Genomic DNA, 20,433 nt, shown 5'->3' with positions numbered 1-20,433 from the left:
GTCACCAAATTTGTTGTTTTACAGATTAAAACAACAACAACAACAAAATGAAGAAGAAGCAGGTTACAGCAAATTTGTTGTTGCAATTGCATCAGTCACCAATAATAACTCAGGGCATTTATTGATAACTGGTAATATATGTTATATGTTCTGGGTAAGAATTGAGATAAGAAGAAACATCTGTCCTGAGGTTACTTATTATCTTTATGGATCAGGGAGTCCTCAGACCTATTGTGCTATGCTAGTATGACCTAGGTGACGATATCTTATGGCTTCTATTTGCCCTGGGCTAAAGAATTTTGAGATCTCATTCTTGCAACATTTTTTCTTCCATTCTGTAGATTGTTTCTTAATTCTGTTGGTTATTTCCCTTGCTGTGTAGAAGCTTCTTAGTTTGGTAATATTCCTCATTTGTCTATTTTTCACTTTTGTTACTTTGTATCTTTTGTATAAAAATATCAATGCATACACAAAATTCTTGAAGGATTCTCCTTATATTTTCTTGTAGTAATTTTCTATTTTCAGGTTTTGTAGTTAGGTCTTTGAGTTTGTTTTTGTGCATGATGTGAGAAAAGAATCTATTTTCATTCTTTTGCATAAGTATATCCAATTTTGCCAGCACCATTTGTTGAAGAGACTGTCTTTTCTCCTCTATATGTTCCTGGTGACTTTGTCAAAACTCAGTTGACTATATGAATATGGATTGATTTCTGGATTAATTTCCATTCCATCTCTCTGTGTCTTTTTATGCCAGTATGCGTGGTCATCTCAGCAACCTCTGGGTGGTGCCACTACTTCAGTAGTTCAAGCACCAGCTCTAGCACACCTCCAGCCTTCAGTAGTTCAAGAACCAATCTATCAAACTTCTTTTCTTAGATTCTAGAATCTGATTATGCTTTCTTTTATATTTGCACCAGTCCTGGAATAATAGATATTTTTCTCTAGATTAAATATATTTGCATTTTCTCATTATTAACCTCTTTCTTTTTTCCTTGCAATATTTATATAACTATCTCTGTATTGTAATTTCCTTTGTTTGGAAATGTATAACTTGCTTCTTTTTTTAACTTGACCTTGTCTGATACAGGAAACATACTTTATACAAATAGACTGTCTTCCCACATCACATAATATAATCCTGTCCAATTAGTTCATGCCAAAACCATGATGACAAGGAGTCATTAAACATAGTAAATTGATAATAGTTTGTTTCTGCCAAAAAAAAAATTTTAAAGTCATTTCTCTCTCCCTCTCTCTCTCCCCACTCCTTTTTTCCCCTGAAGTTACAATTACATGTAGGGATTTATTGGTTCTCTTTTTACCACGTGGTAAAGCTCAACTGAAATTAAAACCAAGCAGGACCAAACAGGAAAAAAGTGTGAAGAGAGAGCCAGGCTGATGACATGACTCTACCCTGCCATTTACATCCTTGATTTATCAGTTGCCTACACCTTTTTGGCATAGGCTGCTTTGTATAAGCAAGTTTGACTTAGATTCATTATTTAAATTGAAAGATCCCTGAATGCACATGGTACAAACTTGTTTTTTCTGTGCTGTATAACACAGTACTGCATAGTATAGTGGTTAAAGAAAACAATTTTAGATATTTGGGTCTAAATATAACTTGGAACAATGAGTTAATACCTCCCATCTCTGGGTTCCTTATGTGTGAGACAGGGATGGTTGGCTCAGAGGGTAACTGTAAGCACGAGATGAAGGATGGTATATAAAGAGTTTAGCACCATGACCATCTTTCTTGTCAGATTGAGGGGCCCCAAGGCAAGGCTTATGTGTCACTCAGTTTGTTTTCACAGTGACTTCCTGATCAAAACAACGAAAAAAAAAGTTATTGGATAAAATAAAGAATTAAAACTCTGAAATCAAAAGAGACTATGGGTTTTAGGCCACATGTACCTTCTGCTCTGAGTAGATCAGAGGTGTTTGAGACATGGGAGATTTAAGCATTGGTGTCCAGGTTATAGTGTGTTTCTTGTGCTCGAAGTTGTCCTGGTGATATAGCCAAAGGACTCTGATTAAAGGTGGAGTAATTAATGTAGACATGTTGTCTTTATTCCCCTTCAAATTCATTAACATGGCAAAAAGTGATTGAAAATGTCAGTAACTCACAAGTAAAAAACAAAGAACAACAATAATAACAAAAAAAAATCCATAGAGATTCACAATTTCCAAATTCAAGAAGTTATAAAGTAAATGAGTGAACAATATTTGGTTTGGCATTCTCACAACTCCTGATGCTAAGATAGAAATGGAAAACCAAGGAAACTTCTGATTTACACTGTACCCTCGATCATATTCTCAGAACTCCCTGGCATGAGGTATCTTTGAAAGAAATGAAGGTGGGAAATTCTTTTTTTTAGAAGAAATTATATCATCAGATCCCTTAACCTCCTCATGTAGCCAATGTCTACCTTTATTTACATTCAGTAAAAGACTAAATTTTATTAATTAAAGAAGTAAAACAGAGTTTCTCTACCAGAAGACCATATATTCATGTAAAAATTATTTATTATATTTAAAACAAAGCAAGAAGGTAGAAGTTTTGACTCATGAATATTAGAACCATTAGTCTTTTTCCTTCACTCAGGTCGCACAATGTTGAAGCCTAGGATTATATTCTTCAGGAATTTTAGAAGATTTTCTTTGAATAATCAGCTTGGATAAAATGAGCTAAAGGCACATAAGTAGGTATTGAAAAGAACTATGTGTAAGGTAGATATAGCAGGCATCCAGACTGTACAGATAGACTAGTGATTCTCAAAAAGGGAAATTTGTCATTGTAGGGATGGAAAAGTGTGATTGTTTTCTTTCTCATCATAGAGGTCATGACCAACACTCTTACAATAAAATACATATTAACAAAAGAAAATATTAACAAATTTATTTAGTCAAATACAGGACCAACAGCCATTACCCAAAGAACAGGGAAAAGTTCTATTTTTATAGTTATGTTTGAGGGAAAATGGGCAGTAACCATACTACCAAAAGCACTATACAGATTTAATGCAATTCCAATCAAAATCCCAATGACATTTCTCATAGAAATAGAAAAAGTAGTCAGGAAATTTATCTGGAAACCTGAGACCCAGAATAGCTAAAGCAATTCTTAGCAAAGAGTGAAGCAGGTGGCAACACTATACCAGAACTTAAATTACACTGCAAATCTATAGAAACAAAAATGGCATAGTATAGACTTGTAAACCAATAGTGCAAAATAGAGGTCACATAGACAAACCCACATAAATACAGTTATCCTATATTAGACAAAGGTGCCAAAAACATATATTGGAGAAAAGAAATCCTTTTAAACAAATGGTGCTGGGAAAACTGGAAATCCATATACAACAAAATAAAATTAAGCCCCTATCTCTCATTATGCACAAAACTCAACTCAAAGTGGATCAAGGACCTAGGAATTAAACCATAGACCCTGCACTGAAGAGAAGAAAAAGTAGGCCCAAATCTCCCTCATATCAAATTAGGTCCTGAGTTCCTTAATAAGACTCCTATAGTGCAAAAATTAAAATCAAGAATCAATAAATGGGATGGATTCAAACTAAAGTTTCTTCTCAGCAAAAGAAACAATCTGTGAGGTAAATAGAGTGTACAGAAGTGGGAGCAAATTTGTACCCCTCACCCATCAGATAGAGCACTAATCTCTAGAGTATATAAAGAACTCAAAAACTCATCACCCCCCAAAAAATAACCCAATTGATAAATGGGCCAAGGACCTGAACAGACATTTCTCAGAAGATGATATATAATTAATCAACAAATATATGAAAAAAATGTTCAACATCTCTAGCAATTAGAGAAATGCAAATCAAAACTACTCTAAAATTTCATCTCACTCCAGTCAGAATAGCAGCTATCAAGAATACAAAGAACAGTAAGTGTTGGAGAGGATGTGGAGAAAAAAGGCACACTCTTACATTGCTGGTGGGATTGCAAATTGGTGCAACCACTCTGGAAAGCAGTATGGAGATTCCTTAGAAATTTTTGAATGGAGCCACCATTTGACCCAGCTATCCCACTCCTTGGTTTATATGCAAAAGATTTAAAAACAGCATGCTACAGGGACACAACCACATCAGTGTTTATAGCAGCACAATATACAATAGCTAAATTGTAGAATCAACCTAGATGTCCTTCAGCAGATGAATGGATAAAGAAACTGTAGTATATATACACAATGGAATATTACTCAGCATTAAAAGAGAATAAAACCATGGAATTTGCAGGTAAATGGATGGAGTTGGAGAATATAATGCTAAGTGAATAAGCCAATCCACCAAAACTAAAGGCTGAATATTCTCTCTGATACGTGGATGGTGATTCATAATGGCGATTTCAGGGGAGCATGTTAAGAATAGACAAACTTTAGATAGAGCAAAGGGGAAGGAGAGGAAGGGAGTGGGTGTGAGGGTAAGAAAGATGGTGGAATGAGATGGAGATAATTATCTGTATGAATACACGAATGGTGTGACTCTACTTTATAAACAACCAGAGACATGAAAAATTGTGTTCTATATGTGTACAATGAATTGAAATGCATTCTGTTGTCATGTATAACAAATTAGAATACATAATTTTTTTAAATGGGCAATCATGTAAAATTAATGAGATTGGACAAAAATATACCATCTAATATACTGGGTTGAAAAAGGAAACTCACACATCTTGTCTGTGCTGTTTCTTCTTTGCTTCACTATGTGGCATTCCTTCCTCTTGGCTATGAGAGAGAGAATGTCTTTTAGAATGAAAGTCTTATGATCTACTATCTGACCAGAAAGATCAGGGGATTTCTTTGTGTCCAGCTTTTATACAGAAGGATGAGAAAAGGTTTTAATATGTTTCTAAGTCTCATGATTGGCTTTGAGAAAGAGGGGACCTCGTTTCAATGGCATGCATTTAAGAAGAGGAATTCTTAGTTTCTGTGGTCTGCTTTGGGGAATCAAGGGGAACAGAAGGAAGAAAGATGGGAGACAGTCAGGAAGAGACTTCTTTCTGAGCCCTTCCAATGTCCTTCAGTTCAAATACCCAATATGCCAAAGTGCTATATATTGGAAATAATTCTCTGAGTTCCAAACTTATCAAGGGGTCATTTCACAATGTCTTGGGAAAATTTTGATGATCACAACTAGTTATTTCTTTAAAGAGTTTTTATGTGGGAGTTTGGACAGGATAGTACTATCATCTAATGGGCAGTAGCCAGGAATTCTGTGCATTCTACACTATACAAAATTAGCCCCACAACAAAAACCCACCTCATCAGTCAACAGTGTCAGGGTTGAGAAACCCTAATTTATAATGAATATTTATGTAGAACAAGGGAAGGGATTAAAAGTAATATCATCTATCAGTCATTTTTTACATGTAGACATGGGTCTGATATGGTCATGTAACTTAACTCCCACAACTCAATTAGTTAGGTCATTTATGAGCCTCATTTTGTAGATATGCACATGTATATGTAGAAACAAATATAAACAAGAATCAGTGAAGTTTTATCACTTGTGAAAATTTTTAGAGTCATTGAGTTGAAAAGTCTATTTAAACTCATGCAGACTTGAAAGCCTACTTTTATTCTTTCAGCCTCTGCTGCAACATCTCTTTATTAAGGTGAATTGCCCAAGCATGTTGAGTGTTAAAGTTATTACCCAATGGTTATTAACACAATCCCAGAGGCTTGTAGAAAGGAATAGAAATAGCAAGTACTATGCCTTGGACCTTCTTCTTGAAGAGCTGAGCAAGGTATGACAAGGAGAGGGCCTCTTGGAGTCACCCAGTACTTTGCCCTAGATATCAGGAATTTCTGGTAGGAAATTATAAGTTGAGTAGAACTTTGATTCTCAAAATATCCAATGTTCTGTTATTCAGGGTGTAAATAGAATCTCAGTAATTTCTTCTCTCAAGTGGCTCATCCAACTGAGGAAATCACAAAGGACAGCAGAATTCTCTGTGCTACTAATAAAGTTTCCCAGAACCAAGGGGCAGAAAATAGATTCTCATTTAGGTGAAGTGATGCTTTGGAGGATACATAGCTTCATTATCTTAATCTCATATACTTTGATTCTTTATAACATCATTCATATGTCCTCAGCTAAGGGGTTATCCAAGGCCATGAGCACCTGTGGTTCTCACATAGTAACTGTTGGTTTCATCTATGGGTCTGCACTGCTCATGTATGTCAAACCATCATCTTCTGGGTCTGTGGACAAGGGGAAATATTTCTCAGTGTTTTTCATTTTGGGGGTTCCCTTGTTAAATTCCCTCATTTATAGCCTCAGAACAAGGAAGTCAAATTTGCTCTGAAGAGAACCCTGAAGAGAATCCAAACAGAGAAGAACCACTGGGGATGCCTTAGTTTCTGACATAGGCTATAAGACTGGATTTTTAAAAAAAGACCCAACAATATGCTACCTCCAGGAGACTCATCTAATAGAAAAAGACATACACAGACTGAAGGTGAAAGGTTAGGAAAAATCATGTCACTCACATGGACTGCAGAAGCAAGCAGGGGTTTCCATCCTCATATCAAATAAAGTAGACTTCAAGCCAAAGTTAATCAAAAGGGATAAAGATGAACATTACATACTGCCCAAGGGAATCATACACCAACAAGACATAACAATCATAAATATATATGCCTCAAACAATGGTGCAGCTATATATTTCAAACAAATTCTTCTCAAGTTCAAGAGTTAAGTTGACCACAACATAATAATCTTGGGTGACTTTAACACCTTTCTCTCACCACTGGATAGATCCTCCAAACTAAAGTTGAATAAAGAAAATATAGTACTCAATAATACAATCAATAACTTAGACTTAACTGATATGTATAGAATATATCAACCTGCATCAGGCAGATACACTTTCTTCTCAGCAGCGCAGAGATCCTTCTCTTAAATAGACCATATACTATGCCACAAAAAAGTAGAGATACTACTATGCATTTTATCAGATCATAATGGAATGAAATTGAAAATAAACAACAAAACAAAAAATAAAATTTTTCCAACACCTGGAGACCAAACAATATGCTACTGAATGAACAATAATGGGTTGCAGAAGGCATCAAGGAGGAGATTTAAAAATTCTTAGAGTTAAATAGGAACATAGACACAATATATCAAAATCTCTGAGACACTATGAAATCAGTACTAAAAGTAAAGTTCATTGCATGAAGTTCATTCCTTAAAAGAAGAAAGGCCAAGAAATAAATGACCTCACATTACATCTCAAAGCCCTAGAAAAAGGAGAACAAATTAGCAGCAAAAGCAGTAAAAGGCAAGAAATAATTAAAATTAGAGCTGAAATCAATGAAATCAAAACAAAAGAAACAATTGATAAAACAAAAAGTTGTTCTTTAAAAAATAAATAAAATTGACCTTAGCTATGCTAATGAAGAGAAAGAGAGAGAAAACTCAAATTACCAGCATACATGATGAAAAAAGTAATATCACAACGGACACTATAGAAATATAAAGGAAAATGAGAAATTATTTTGAAAATTTACTCCAGTAAAAGAGAGACATTAAAAGCATTGACAAATTTCTTAAGTCATACAATTCACCCAGATTGAATCAGAATGATATACACAATTTAAACAGACCAATATCAAGTGATAAAATAGAAGACACCATCAGAAGCTTACCAACCAAGAAAAGCCCAGGACCGAATGGATACACAGCCGAGTTCTACAAGACCTTTAAAGAAGAAATAATACTAATACTCTTCAGTTTATTTCAGGAAGTAGAAAAATAGGCAGCACTTCCAAACTCATTCTATGAGGCCAATGATCAGCACTTCCAAACTCATTCTATAAGGCCACCCTGATCCCAAAACCAGGCACATCAATAGACTAAAAGATAAGAATCACATGATCATCTCAATAGATGCAGAAAAAGCATTTGACAAAATACAGAAAAACTAGGGATAACAGGAACATATTTCAATATTGTCAAGGCTGTCTACGCTAAGCCCCAGGCCAACATCATTCTAAATGGAGAAAAATTAAAGGTATTCCCTCTAAAAAACTGGAACAAGACAGGGATGCCCTCTTTCACCACTTCTATTCAACATAGTTCTTGAAACACTGGCCAGAGGAATTAGACAGACAGAAGAAATCAAAGGGATATGTATAGGAAAAGGTGAACTTAAATTAGAACTGTTTGCTGATGATATGATTCTATACCTAGAAGACTCAAAAAGCTCCATCAGAAAACTTCTAGAATTGGTAAATAAATTTAGCAAAGTAACAGGTTATAAAATCAACACCCATAAATCAAAAGCATTTATGTATATCAGTGACAAATCCTCTGGGAAGGAAATGAGAAAAACCACCCCATTTACAATAGCCTCAAAAAATAAATAAAATAAAATACTTGGGAATCAACTTAATGAAAGAGGTAAAAGATCTATACAACAAAAACTACAGAATCCTAAAGAAAGAAATCAAAGAAGACCTTTTTAGATGGAAAAATCTACCTTGCTTTTGGATAGGCAGAATTAAAATTATCAAAATGATCATACCACCAAAAGCACTATACAGATTTAATGCAATTCCAATCAAAATCCCAATGACATTCCTAATAGAAATAGAAAAAGTAATCATGAAATACATCTGGAAAAATAAGAGACCCAGAATAGTTAAGCAATCCTTAGCAGGAAGAGTGAAGCAGGTGGCATCACTATACCAGATCTTAAACTATGATGCAGAGCAATAGTAACAAAAACAGCATGGTATTGGCACCAAAACAGACTGGTAGACCAATGGTACAGAATAGAGGACACAGAGACTAACCCCCAAAATTACAATTATCTTATATTAGACAAAGGTGCCAAAAACATGCACTGGAGAAAAGATAGCCTCTTCAACAAATGATGCTGGGAAAACTGGAAATTCATATGCAACAAATGAAATAAATCACTCACAAATTGCTGGTGAGATTGCAAATTGGTGCAACCAATATGGAAAGCAGTATGGAGACTCCTTGGAAATCTGGGAATGGAGCGGCCGTTTGATCCAGCTATCCCTCTCCTCGGTCTATACCCAAAGGACTTTAAATCATTATACTCAGAGACACAGGCACATCAATGATTATAGCAGCACAATTCACAATAGCTAAACTGTGGAACCAACCTAGATGCCCTTCAGTAGATGAATGGATGAAAAAAATGTGGCATATATACACAATGGAGTTTTATTCAGCAATAAAAGAGAATAAAATCATGGCATTTGTAGGTAAATGGATGAAGTTAGAGAAGATAATGCTAAGTGAAATTAGCCAATCCCCCCCAAAAAACAAATGTCAAATGTTTTCTCTGATATAAGGAGGCTGATTCATAGTGGGGTATGGAGGGGAAGTATGGGAGGAACAGACAAACTCTAGATAGGGCAGAGAGGTGGAAGGGAAAGGGAGGGGGCAGGGGGTTAGCAAGGGTGGTGGAATGTAGTGGACATCATTATCCAAAGTACATGTATGAAGACATGAATTGGTGTCAGCATACTTTGTATACAACCAGAGATATCAAAAATTGTGCTGTACAGCACAATTCACAATAGCTAGACTGTGGAACCAACCTAGATGCCCTTCAATGGATGAATGGATAAAAAAAATGTGGCATTTATACACAATGGAGTATTACTCTGCATTAAAAAATGACAAAATCATAGAATTTACAGGGAAATGGATGGCATTAGAGCAGATTATGCTAAGTGAAGCTAGCCAATCCCTAAAAAACAAATGCCAAATGTCTTCTTTGATATAAGGAGAGTAACTAAGAACAGAGTAGGGTCGAAGAGCATGAGAAGAAGATTAACATTAAACAGGGATGAGAGGTGGGAGGGAAAGGGAGAGAGAAGGGAAAATGCATGGGAATGGAAGGAGACCCTCAGAGTTATACAAAAGTACATACAAGAGGAAGTGAGGGGAAGGGGAAAAATAATATAAGGGGGACAAACGAATGTCAGTAGAGGGAGCAGAGAGAGAAGAGGGGAGGGGAGGGGAGGGGAGGGGAGGGGGGATAGTAGAGGATAGGAAAGGCAGCAGAATACAACAGACACTAGTATGGCAATATGTAAATCAATGGATGTGTAACTGATGTGATTCTGCAATCTGTATATGGGGTAAAAATGGGAGCTCATAACCCACTTGAATCAAATTGTGAAATATGATATATCAAGAACTATGTAATGTTTTGAACAGCCAACAATAAAAAATTTAAAAAAAATAAAATAAATAAATAAAAAAAAAAATTGTGCTGTATATGTGTAATAAGAATTGTAATGCATTCCACTGTCATTTATTTATTTATTTATTTAAGAGAGAGAGAGAGAGAGAGAGAGAGAGAGAGAGAATTTTTTAATATTTATTTTTTAGTTTTTGGTGGACACACATCTTTGTTTGTATGTGGTGCTGAGGATCGAACCTGGGCCGCACGCATGCCAGGCAAGCGCGCTACCGCTTGAGCCACATCCCCAGCCCTGTCATTTATTTTTTTTAAAAAAATTAATTTAAAAAAGAGAGAAAAAATTCCCTTCATCCACAGACCCAGGAGATGATGGTTTAATATGAGTGAACAGCCCAAATCCATAAAATAGGCAGTTACTATGTGAGAACCACAGGTACTCTTGGCCTTGGATGAACCCTAAGCTGAGGACATATGAATGGTATTATAGAGAATCAAAGCATAAGAAATTAAGATAATGGGGCTAGATACAATGACACTGACCCCTCAAAAACAGAATTCACAAGCTCATTGATGTGGGTGCGGCTGCAGAACGTTGAAGGAGGGGGAAGATCTCACAAAGGTAGTAGTTAATAATGTTAAAATCACAAACCCTGAGTCTGACTATACATCCTTTGTGGACCATGGCACCTGCAAACCCCATTAAGTAAAAACCCAACATCTTCAGAGAACAGACTGTAGGTGACATGATGTCTCTGTATAGCAGAGGCTTACAGAAGGCCACATAGCAATCATATCCACAGCTGTTAGCAAATAACACTCTGAGTTGATCAAAAAGCAGAAGAAAAATATGTGAATCATGCATCCTGTAAAGGAGATGATGTTCTTCTCAGGGGAAAAAAAAATCAATATTTTGGGAGTAAAGACAGATGCAAAACAGAAATCAGTGAAGGAAAGATTGAAGAGGAAAAAGTACAGGGGTGTGTGAAGGTGTGAATTCAGGCAAATTAGGTTGATTAAACTTAAATTTCCCACCACAGTGACTGCATAGTTCACCAAGAACAAGGAAAACAGGGGCAGCTGCAGCTCAGGTTGGTCTGTGGAGTCATAAGAATAAACTCTGTCATAGAGGAGTCATTCTCTAAAGCCACTGACTTCAGAGGTAGGATCTATAGAAGCAGGAATAGAAGATGACATTAAGAATGAACCCCAAGTCTTTGACCCCAGGAGCTGCTGGTTTCCAAGCTCAAGATTGTCCAAAGACACACAAAAAGGCCTCCAAAGAGCAAGACTTCCTATGATGATCCTCGAGAAGTAGCCATTTCCCTCCTGCTTCTCCCACAAGATGTCCCTATTCAAGGAGAATAGTTGACCTCCCAGTGTCTTGAACATTATTTCCTCCCTTCTCCTCAGTCTTCACTAAAGATTAGGACCGAAATGAATAACAAATAAGTGGTGGTCTCCACACCCATGGTTTATATAACTTTGGGCTTAAAAAAGAAATTATCAAGACAAAAATGATTCAATGCTCACCCAGTTCCCCTGGAGGTCTCACTCCTGCTGGACATCAAGGACCTTCACCCCAGTGTTCTATGAGACAAAGTTTCTCATGATAAGGGAGGTAATAGCAATCAAGTCAGATCTGTCTCTCACATGCTAGAAGAGAAACTCTCAAGAATGTGCCTGGATTTCTATTTGAAAATATCTCCTGAAAGTTCTCTTCGTTTGGACGAAGGAAAACAATAACTTTACGTGAGCCTCCAAAATGTAAATGAGAATATTTCATGCCACTTAGATATGAAAATTATGTTCTCCTTTTTAATTTGTTCTCAAGTTGGATGAGCCCCCTTGAGAGTTGAAATTACTGAGTCCATGTTTACATCTTGTATAATAGACCTAGCATTGGACCTTTGGGGATTTAATCTTCTACTCAGTGTATAATTTCCCACCAGAAATTCCTGATCACCAGAGTGAATTACAAAGGAATTACAAAGCCCCTATTGTTGATCTTCTCCTAATGCCCTCAGAGGGAAGTCCAGGGCAGAGTCACTTTCCTTTCCTAGCATGTTCCTAACAACCCCCTGGATTTCATTAAGAAACATTAAATTGTATGTTTAATTCGATCAAACAGAATTGCAGCAAAGAGATTGCAAGAATTGAAGACTCAAGACAGTATGAGTTTAAATCCAGCTTGTTCATGTTCCTGTTAGACTGTGAGCATGTATCATCACTTCAGTGAACATTTTTCATTTACATATTTGTATTTCAGTTACTAGAGATTGAACCCAGAGGCACTGCACCACTGAGCTAAACCCACCAGCCCTCTTTAATTTTTATCTTGAGACAAGAGTCTGGTTAAGTTGCTGAGGATCTCACTAAATTGCTGAGGCTGGCCTTGAACTTGTGAATCTCCTGCCTCAGCCTCTCAAATCATTGGGATTACAAGCATGAGTAACTGTGCCAGACAGCCCCCATACCCCTTTTTCATTTTTATTTATTTACTTGCTTTTTTGTTTGTTTGTTCTAATTAGGTATATATTACAGCAGAATGCAATTTGATTCATTGTACACAATTGTAGCACAACTTTTCATTTCTCTGGTTATACACAATGTAAAGTCGCACAGTATGTGCAGTTATATATGTACCTAGGGTAATAATGTCCATCTCATTCAACCATCTTTCCTGCCCCCACTCCCCTACCCCCTCTACTTCCCCTTTGCCCAATGAATTTTCCTCCATTTTTCCCACGCCCCCCATTATGGATAAGCATCCACTTATCAGAGAGAACATCTGGCCTTTGGTTTTTTGGGGATTGACTTACTTTGCTTAGCATGATATTCTCCAACTCCATCCACTTACCTGCAAATGCCATAATTTTATTCTCTTTAAATGCTGAGTATATTCCATTATGTATGTATACCACAGTCTTTTTTTATCCATTCATCTATTGAAGGACCTCTGGATTGCTTCCACAATCTAGCTATTGTGAATTGAGCTGTTATAAACATTGATGTGGCTGTGTTACTATAGCATGCTGATTTTAACTCCTTTAAGTATAGACCAAGGAGTGGGATAGCTGGGTCAAATGGTGGTTTCATTCCAAGTTTTTTAAGAAATCTCCATACTATTTTCCAGCTTGGTTGCACCAATTTGCAGTCCCACCAGCAATGTATGCATGTGCCTTTTCCCCCTACAAATCCTTACCAACACTTATTGTTGCTTATATTCTTGATAATTGCCATTCTGACTGGTGTGAGATGAAATCTTAGAATAGTTTTGATTTTCATTTCCCTAATGACTAGAGATGTTGGACAATTTTCATATATTTGTTGATTAAATGTGTATCTTCTTCTGAGAAGTGTCTGTTCAGCTCCTTAGCCCATTTATTGATTGCATTATTTGTTTTGGGGGTGTTAAGTTTTAAGTTCTTTATATATCCCGGAGATTACTGCTCTATCTGACGTGTGTGTGGCAAAAATTTGCTCCTTTCATTGGCCTTTCCTTTAGTGTAGTTCATCCCTTTGCTGATTTTCATTGTTGTTTTTTATTTCCTCCTCATGCAACATTTTGCTGAGAACGCTCTGTAATGCAGGCTTTCTCACTGTAAATTCTTAACTTTTTTATTATGAAAAGTTTTTATTTCATCATCAAATCTGAAGCTTAATTTTGCTGGCTATAAGATTCTTGGTTGGCATCCATTTTCTTTCAGAGCTTGGTATATGTTGTTCCAGGGTCTCCTGGCTTTGAGGGTCTGGATTGAAAAATCTGCTGAGATCCAAATTGGTCTCCCCCTTTATGTGATCTGATTCCTCTCTCTTGTGGCCTTTAAGATTCTGTCCTTATTCTGTATGCTAGGCATTTTCATTATAATGTGCCTTGGTGTAGATCTGTTGTAATTTTGTACATTTGGTGTCCTGTAACCCTCTTGTATTTGATCTTCCAATTCATTCTGTATGTTTGGGAAATTTTCTGATATTATTTCATTGAAGAGATTGTGCATTCCTTTGGTTTGAATCCTTGTGCCCTCCTCTATCCCAATAAATCTTAGATTTGGTCTTTTGATGCTATCCCATAATTACTGGATGTTCTATTTATGGTTTCTTACCATCACTATTTGGTCAACTTTATTTTCAAGGTTGTATATTTTGTCTTCCTTACCTGATATTCTGTCTTCTAAGTGATCTATGCTGTTGGTAATGCTTTCTATTGAGTTTTTTATTTATTTGGTTTATCATTTCCTTCATTTCAAGGATTTCCTTCATTTCAAGGATTTTTTTTTCAGAATCTCTATCTTTTTCTTGAAGTGATATTTTGCTACCTGTACTTGTTCCCTTATCTCTTTGTTGGAGTGATCAGTTTTTGCCTGTATTTGCTCATTTAGGTCATTATTTAGTTCACAGATCATTCTAATTATGTATATTCTGAACTCCTTCTCTGACATTTCATCAACTGTGCTGTGCATGAATTCTAGTATTGTAGCATCTTGGTTTGTTTGGGGCACTTTCTTCCCTTGTTTTTTCATGTTGTTTATGTGTCTTCCTTTCTTGCAGTTCATATCTAAGGTATTATAGTTTCTACCCTATAATCTTGTAATGCCCCTGAAGATTACCTGTACCTCACCTTGGTGTTGGGCTTCCAGTCCCCTCTGGTGTCTCACTTTGGATGCTACTGCAACTAAAAGTGGTGGCAGCAATAGCAGCAGTAACTCAAGATAGCAGTGAGGGTGTCCCAAGATGGATGCAACCACTTTCAGAGATAGGGCTGAAAGGGCAGGACTTAAAATGGGTTTGGGTTGCCTGTTCATAGAAACAGCTGCCTCCAGGCTCTGTCTGTTGTTGCAAGGTGAAGGCTACTGCTTGGACAGAGCTATGATGATGGCTTCAGTGTCAAGATAGAGGTAGGCTAGGCCTGGGCTCCCAGGTGAGTCAGTGGAGTGGTTCTGGTCCTGACCTGGGCCTGGGCCCCCTGCACTGTTCAGCAGGGGCAATCCTGGGATCCTGGGTAGGTCTACTGGTCATCAGGGCTGTCCTGGGCCTAACCTGGGCCTAGACTCCCGTGTGGGTCCTCATTTTGGTGCTGAGACAGGGTTTCACTAAGTTTCCCTTGTGACTTTTGAGGAGCTGTAATTATAGGCATGTTCTGCAGCACCAAGGTTTTACATTTGTGTGTGTGTGTGTGTGTGTGTGTGTTTACCTCTATGAAAGGAATGTCATCAAAAATAGCTAGGTGTATGTCTCTTGAATAGCTTTTTGCCTAAGATACAGAAGGACCTCAACTTGAGCCACATAACAAAATATAATAATTATTATTATAAAATTGGAATCACATTAAAAATGCAATTCCATCATGTTGTGGGAATTAAGTAAGATGATTCACATAAAGTATTAAAACTGTGCCTGCCAGGTAAAAACAGCCTGATAGAAATTAGTACCCCTTCCCTTCTTCAATTTGCTTCTTCATATGAATCACGGATTCTCCACTTTGGCACCATTAAAATTTGGGTGAGCTGAGTCTTGTTGTAGGGCTATCCTGGGTAATATAGAATGTACGGCATCCCTAGTCCCTGCCCTTTAAATGCTTGTACTGTCCTCCCTACCCAAACCTACTCACCACTTGTGACCAACAGTAATTTCTCCAGTGATAGATTCCTTGGGATGTACTGCTGCTTAGAAAAAGGTGTGCCAATATATGGCACATTGGCATGCTGAGTACTTTAACTGAAGGACATTGGAAGGACTCAGAACAAAGTCTTTTTCTGAACTTGTGATGTGCTTCTCCCTCCTATTCTCCTTCTCCCACAGTGCAGGCCATTAAAAAAAATTTCCCTTCCTCAAGGAGGGTTATAGAAAAATGGAACCATTTTTCCTCAAAGTCAGTCCTAAATCATAGAATACTTCCCCCTTACTTTCTGAGTAATAGCTGGTCATGAAGAAATTCTCAGATGTTTCTTGTATGAGACATGATCATAAGAGCCTCACCCTAGAAGGGGTTCTGACTATCCCAGGAAGAAGGAATACCACACAGAGACTTTAGGAAGAATCAGAAGACAGTACTTGCTGGTTTTCCCCTTTCAGATATTACATTAGCTCCTGCACTTTTGTCCAATAACATTTCTATAGAACTTTCCTTTCTGCACCAAACCCATCCATAAGAATGGAGAGGTTTCCCTGGTTTATGGGTCCTAGTTTCTGAAGTTTCCCTTGTCAAATGATTTTTTCTCTTTTTTTTTATTGGTTGTTCAAAACATTACAAAGCTCTTGACATATCATATTTCATACATTTGATTCAAGTGGGTTATGAACTCCCATTTTTACCCCAAATACAGATTGCAGAATCACATCCGTTACACATCCACGTTTTTACATGATGCCATATTAGTGACTGTTGTATTCTGCTATCTTTCCTATCCTCTACTATCCCCCCTCCCCTCCCCTCCCATCTTCTCTCTCTACCCCATCTACTGTAATTCATTTCTCTCCCTTGATTTTTTTCCCTTTCCCCTCACATCCTCTTATATGTAATTTTGTATAACAATGAGGGTCACCTTCCATTTCCATGCAATTTCCCTTCTCTCTCCCTTTCCCTCCCACCTCTCATCCCTGTTTAATGTTAATCTTTTTCTCATGCTCTTCCTCCCTGCTCTGTTTTTAGTTGCTCTCCTTATATCAAATAAGACATTTGGCATTTGTTTTTTAGGGATTGGCTAGCTTCACTTAGCATAATCTGCTCTAATGCCATCCATTTCCCTGCAAATGCCATGATCTTATTATTTTTTTAGTGTTGAGTAGTATTCCATTGTGTATAAATGCCACATTTTTTAATCCATTCATGCATTGAAGGACATCTAGGTTGGCTCCTCAGACTAGCTATTGTGAATTGTGCTGCTATAAACATTGATGTGGCTGTGTCCCTGTAGTACACTCTTTTAAGGTCTTCTGGGAATAGTCCGAGAAGGGCAATAGCTGGGTCAAATGGTGGTTCCATTCCCAGCTTTCCCAGGAATCTCCATACTGCTTTCCAAATTGGCTGCACCAATTTGCAGTCCCACCAGCAATGTACAAGAGTACCCTTTTCCCCACATCCTCGCCAGCACTTGTTGTTGTTTGACTTCATAATGGCTGCCAATCTAACTGGAGTGAGATGGTATCTTAGGGTGGTTTTGATTTGCATTTCTCTGACTGCTAGAGATGGTGAGCATTTTTTCATGTACTTGTTGATTGATTGTATGTCCTCCTCTGAGAAGTGTCTGTTCAGGTCCTTGGCCCATTTGTTGATTGGGTTGTTTGTTCTCTTATTGTCTAATTTTTTGAGTTCTTTGTATACTCTGGATATTAGGGCTCTATCTGAAGTGTGAGGAGTAAAGATTTGTTCCTTACTCTAAAAGTTTTTTAGCCTGGACACCTATTGCAGATTCTCATTTGACATTTGTAACTATTCACCACCACCACTGCATATACACACCCTTGTTCTTCCTGTTCCCAATTTAATAACTAACTATATGATTATCATTATAAATTGAGTTATGTCAATATTTCTGTTATTATGAAGACTATTTAAAAAGATGTCCACAACTAATTGTATTCTTTCATTTTTTCATTTCCATAACCCCCTTTCTTGTTGGTTTTCATACTGTTCCCTGTATTGTTCTGATGTATTTCCAACTTCCCAATTTTTTGTAAATCTTTCCTTAGTACATTCAGTCATGGGTATTCAATTTTATCTTCTTAAATAAAATTTTCAAGAGCTTCTGACTCCCTCCCCTACTGAAAGATTATCTTATAACCATGATACAAAACCTGAGATCATCACAAAAAATCTTGAGATCATCCATCATCATCATGTTCATGTTCTATTTCAAGGACATAATTGATTTGTTGAAGACGGGAAGGTCTCTCTTTCCACTATTTATTCTGCTTGGTTCTGCTTGGTTTTAATATCAGATGATCTCTCCCAGGTAGTAAAGAGAGGAATAACAGAACCCCTAGGTGGCTGTAAAGAATACAGAAAAATGACTATTTCTTTTCTTTTTCAATTTTTAGTTAAGATGGACACAATACTTTTTTGTATTGATTTATTTTTATGTGGTGCTGAGGATTGAACCTAGTGACTCACAATGACTAGGCAAGAGCTCTTCCACTGAGCTACAACCCCAGCCCCAAATGACTATTTTAAACGAATCCTTGTCATGGTTTTGGCCTGTGTCAATCAGACTTGATTATATCATGTCTCATGAGGACATTGTTTATCAAAATTGAATAAAGTGTGTTCCCTGTATCAGAAATAATTCAATCAAATAATAAAATGAGAATAAATAGAATGTTATGCAATTTCAACAGAGGATATTAAGACAGAGTATTAGTTGTGCCAATATTACAAGGGACAAAGAACAAAATGTTAACAATGTAAAAATATAAAGATTTATAGATTAGAGGAAAAACACTACCATTCCCAGATCTAGTGAGAAAAATAGAAAAGAAAGGAGAACTAGATACTAGAATATAAGAGGAACTCCACAGGATTACTGCTTGGATTGAAGTAGGTTTGAAGGTGACCTAGATTTGATGCTTGGCATTCTGTAATAGATGTTCCCAACGGAGGAGACCAGATGTGAGGCCTGACAAGTGCTCTAGACACTCTACTGGCAATGCCTAGGCAACGCAGTAAGGGCAGATTGCATGGTGGGTTAGAGAACGCTATTCAGATACTGTCTACACAACTAACCAGGTGCTGCAAGTTAAGCATATGTGCACGTGCAGGCCATTTGCATGCCTTCTTTTAGAATTATTTAAGGCAATGACAGTTCACTTCCAAAAAAGAAACACTAAAGTGTTTTTAATTTATTAATATCATCATTCATTACATTTTATTAATAATTAATTAAATAGTAAATTTATTATCTAAATAAGACATTTCAGTTAACAGCTATTTCTTAATATAAAGTATATCGCACATTCTGAATATACAGATGGAAAAAGCATTTCAGGAATAGAGAAACTATATAATGGATTCCATGTTAAAAGTGCCATATGTCTTATTCATGATAAAAAGTTTAAATAAGCTAAAGAAATATTTGTAGAAATATGGATTATTATCATTCACATACAATTAATTTTCATGATAAAACTCACTGCATAAGTAAACTATGGCTAAAATACTTTTATTAACTTAATGTTTATTCTGTTCCCACCAAGTGAAAAAAAAAAACATTTACAATAAGAACCACAAGCTCTCTTTCAATGCATTTACTATTTCATGTGGTATTACTATAAATTTTATGAGGTGATCCAACATACCCCATTGTTGGGATACAGAAACACACTTTTATTATTTCGCTCTGATCCTCTGTTATAGCTGTTTCAGGCAACAAAACCTGAAGTTAAACATTAACTTTTCAATATTTAATGCATTGAACTGCTAAAGGTTCTCAGAAGCAGATAGCATATGCTACAAATTTTGTGTCATTTATCAAAGACAATGAAAAAATCAGAAGGATTAAGGAAGGAGGGTGAGAAAAATAGAAACAGCCAAAATCAAAGGGATCTTATTCTGCTTTAAACTTTACACAGCGCATAATGAAGACATTTATCAAATCATGTTACCTATAGCAGTAACAATATTCATAATAATGAAAAAGACTGAAAAATTTGGCACTTCATTGTTTCTGCCTCGCGACCAGGCCGTGAGCTTCCTAAAAGAAGGTTCGAAGCATAGAAATTTACTAGTGAGTTTTAAAATTAAAGAGACATACTCTCATTACCTTTAATTCCCAGCTCCGGAGACGGCTTCTCCTAGGTTCCCTCTCCAGCCACCTAATGCTGTGATGAGGTTTACAGAAGAGACTAGCAAGAGAGGGAGAGCACGTCAGGGAGTGAGCTTTTATTGGGGAACAAAAAATTCAAGGGAAAATCCCATCCAATGAAGGTCCAGGGGGGCAGCATCCCAAGGTCAGAGCCAGCTATTGAGTCTTCAGGTCAGTGGCCAGGCACGCCTCCACACGGACAAACCCTTGTACCTGGGACAGGGTGAGAAAGGCTCTGACACAGTTGCATCTAAGCGCCTCTCACCCGGCCAGGGAGGTAACTCAAATCACGTGCGAGGATGGCCTCCCACAATTGTTGAGACAGGAAGCCATGTTTCTGAGCATTTTGTGATACAAAAATTCACCATATTTTTCCAAGATAAGGAATAGCTCAGGAGACAGAAAGGGTATAAAAGAA

At 36.9% G+C, this 20,433-nt stretch overlaps 1 pseudogene; it reads right to left on the bottom strand.

Moving 5' to 3' along the window:
• Nucleotides 1-12,089, bottom strand: part of LOC124085164 (olfactory receptor 143-like) — a 54,721-nt pseudogene extending 42,632 nt beyond the window's left edge.
• Between the last annotated feature and the right edge of the window lie 8,344 nt (nt 12,090-20,433).

Source organism: Marmota monax, unplaced genomic scaffold (assembly GCF_021218885.2).
Source record: "Marmota monax isolate L192 unplaced genomic scaffold, Marmota_monax_Labrador192_F-V1.1 WCK01_AAM20220418_F8-fsc00062, whole genome shotgun sequence".
Classification (NCBI taxonomy): Eukaryota; Metazoa; Chordata; class Mammalia; order Rodentia; family Sciuridae; genus Marmota; species Marmota monax.
The sequence above is the reverse complement of the archived record's forward strand: the minus strand, read 5'-3'. Positions and strand labels throughout refer to the sequence as shown.